At 56.2% G+C, this 3,413-nt stretch overlaps 1 non-coding gene across 1 annotated transcript in view; it reads right to left on the bottom strand.

The window, feature by feature from the left end:
• LOC124587197 overlaps positions 1 to 1,326 on the bottom strand; it is a 1,910-nt gene extending 584 nt beyond the window's left edge. Inside the window, exon 1 of the ribosomal RNA XR_006975336.1 lies at positions 1 to 1,326. This exon is cut by the window's left edge and continues 584 nt beyond it. This is a non-coding gene — a ribosomal RNA (small subunit ribosomal RNA).
• Positions 1,327 to 3,413: the final 2,087 nt, after the last annotated feature.

The raw sequence follows: 3,413 nt of genomic DNA, 5'->3' as shown, positions 1-3,413 counted from the left end.
TTCCGGTGTCCGGGCCTGGTGAGGTTTCCCGTGTTGAGTCAAATTAAGCCGCAGGCTCCACTCCTGGTGGTGCCCTTCCGTCAATTCCTTTAAGTTTCAGCTTTGCAACCATACTTCCCCCGGAACCCAAAAGCTTTGGTTTCCCGGAGGCTGCCGCCGAGTCATCGGAGGAACTGCGGCGGATCGCTGGCTGGCATCGTTTATGGTTAGAACTAGGGCGGTATCTGATCGCCTTCGAACCTCTAACTTTCGTTCTTGATTAATGAAAACATACTTGGCAAATGCTTTCGCTTCTGTTCGTCTTGCGACGATCCAAGAATTTCACCTCTAACGTCGCAATACGAATGCCCCCGCCTGTCCCTATTAATCATTACCTCGGGTTCCGAAAACCAACAAAATAGAACCGAGGTCCTATTCCATTATTCCATGCACACAGTATTCAGGCGGGCTTGCCTGCTTTAAGCACTCTAATTTGTTCAAAGTAAACGTGCCGGCCCACCGAGACACTCACTCAAGAGCACCCTGGTAGGATTGCAACGGGGTCCGCCTCGGGACGCACGAGCACGCACGAGGCGCGTCGCACGCCTTCGGCTCGCCCCACCGGCAGGACGTCCCACGATACATGCCAGTTAAACACCGACGGGCGGTGAACCAACAGCGTGGGACACAAATCCAACTACGAGCTTTTTAAACCGCAACAACTTTAATATACGCTATTGGAGCTGGAATTACCGCGGCTGCTGGCACCAGACTTGCCCTCCAATAGATACTCGTTAAAGGATTTAAAGTGTACTCATTCCGATTACGGGGCCTCGGATGAGTCCCGTATCGTTATTTTTCGTCACTACCTCCCCGTGCCGGGAGTGGGTAATTTGCGCGCCTGCTGCCTTCCTTGGATGTGGTAGCCGTTTCTCAGGCTCCCTCTCCGGAATCGAACCCTGATTCCCCGTTACCCGTTACAACCATGGTAGGCGCAGAACCTACCATCGACAGTTGATAAGGCAGACATTTGAAAGATGCGTCGCCGGTACGAGGACCGTGCGATCAGCCCAAAGTTATTCAGAGTCACCAAGGCAAACGGACCGGACGAGCCGACCGATTGGTTTTGATCTAATAAAAGCGTCCCTTCCATCTCTGGTCGGGACTCTGTTTGCATGTATTAGCTCTAGAATTACCACAGTTATCCAAGTAACGTGGGTACGATCTAAGGAACCATAACTGATTTAATGAGCCATTCGCGGTTTCACCTTAATGCGGCTTGTACTGAGACATGCATGGCTTAATCTTTGAGACAAGCATATGACTACTGGCAGGATCAACCAGGGAGCTGGCGTCAACTAGAGCTGAGCAGCCGGCCGCCCGGGAGTGTGTCCCGGGGGCCCGCGCGAACACGCAAGCGTCCGCTCAATTATTCTGCAAACAGGAGGAGGCTGAGCTCCCCTGCACAATACACCTCGAAACCCTCTCAGGTCCCGGCGGCGCGCAGCGCCGTCCTAAGTACTTGGTCGGGTTCGAGAGAGGCGCAATCGCCCGGAGTTTGGCGAGTAGACGCTTTAGGTGCGACCACCCCGTGCTCCCAACTGAGCTTGCCGCTGCCGACAGAGGCCCGGGAGCGTGCTGTCGTGGCATTGCCGGCGGGAGACAACACGCGCCACCTACGGTGACCGGCAGCTCCAACGCCAGCGCCACAGAAGGACAAAAGCCCCACTTGGGTGCCGAAGCGAACTCTCCCAGCACAGCGCACGCGCCAACACGTCCGCACAGCTGCGATACAAACCACCTGCGAGAACCGCAGAGGCGACCGAGCAGCAGACGGCGTCGCGGCGCCGAGCGCCGGGCGGCGGCGCATCCTCAGCGCACACAGTCCTCAATCGGACCAGCACACTGCAGATGTCCACCGCGCTTCGCACCGGGCCCGCGAGGACCTACTTTGGCCGCACGGCGCCGCGTGCAGGGTGCGCCGGCGCGCAGCTGCGCCGCCTGCCGCCTCCGTCGGCCGGCGCGCCTGCCACTGGCCGCCCCCACCAGCCGGCTGTAGCGCGTGCGCCCACGCACCGCGCGGCCAGCACGCCGGGAGGCCCCCCCTCACCGGCCGGGGACGGTCCCACCCAGCCACCGCCGCGTATCGCTTCACACCCAGATGCCATTCACGTTCGTGGGCATGGTGGGTATCGCTGGAACAACCGGTTGGTAGCTCAACCGATCGTCGCCATCACTGATTCACCTCTAGCGAGAACAACCGCACCACAACGGTTTACCAGTTGTTCATTTGCATAACGTCACCAGCAAACGTAGGCGTCCATCGCCATTTGCAAATTCAACGATTGTTGCATGCCTGTGTCAGGTGTCACGACACACTATGTCTGCCCACATACACGCAACAACATGTGCACGCTTCGCGAACACGTGGAAGGTGGCCCCCGTACGTATGCGATGTCCATTGCGCGAACGACTGTCAACCGGCCTCTGTCGCATGTCGCAGATGTGGAACGCAGTGCACCATGCTATCACGGTGTGTGAGAAGAGACGACTACGTCTGACAACACGCGCCACTACATCAACAGACGGCTCATGCTGATCGCCATCCAGGGCATACCACACTGCAATCCAGCTCTTATAGGGAGACGACACGTAGCTGAGTGCACAACATTTGGACCGCATGGTTCGCCGTTGTTGGCGCAGTCGTTGTACGGTCACATGTACCACGATGTATCATTCAGTACATGAGGACCAATGTGCAGTACAGTGTGTGATTTGGACGTACAACATCAGCGGACAGTTGACACAGGCCGTACCACAGCGTAGGCTAAGTGCTTCGCACATGCGAATGCCAATGAACAACTGCAAATGCCAATGAACAACTGCAAAGGGCATTGAGCATGTACGTCCTGCTGCCATCCACATTACAGTGTATAGCTGCAAGGTGTTTAACATGAAGCGATACACTGGGGACCGGGCAGTGCGAGTAGCAAACTATATTGCGGGGGTTGCAGTTAGGCAACACTACACTAATTTAACGCGTCGTATGACAATTACAGAGCAGGTTAAGGCCCAACGTGTGTTGGGTTAAGGCCCAACGTGTGTTGGGTTAAGGCCCAACGTGTGTTGGGTTAAGGCCCAACGTGTGTTGGGTTAAGGCCCAACGTGTGTTGGGTTAAGGCCCAACGTGTGTTGGGTTAAGGCCCAACGTGTGTTGGGTTAAGGCCCAACGTGTGTTGGGTTAAGGCCCAACGTGTGTTGGGTTAAGGCCCAACGTGTGTTGGGTTAAGGCCCAACGTGTGTTGGGTTAAGGCCCAACGTGTGTTGGGTTACGTTAAGGGGCAATGTGGGTTACGTTAAGGGGCAATGTGGGTTACGTTAAGGGGCAATGTGGGTTACGTTACGGCGCAATATAGGTTACGTTACGGCGCAAT

This window comes from Schistocerca americana, unplaced genomic scaffold, assembly GCF_021461395.2.
Source record: "Schistocerca americana isolate TAMUIC-IGC-003095 unplaced genomic scaffold, iqSchAmer2.1 HiC_scaffold_588, whole genome shotgun sequence".
In the NCBI taxonomy this organism is placed as follows: Eukaryota; Metazoa; Arthropoda; class Insecta; order Orthoptera; family Acrididae; genus Schistocerca; species Schistocerca americana.
The sequence above is the reverse complement of the archived record's forward strand: the minus strand, read 5'-3'. Positions and strand labels throughout refer to the sequence as shown.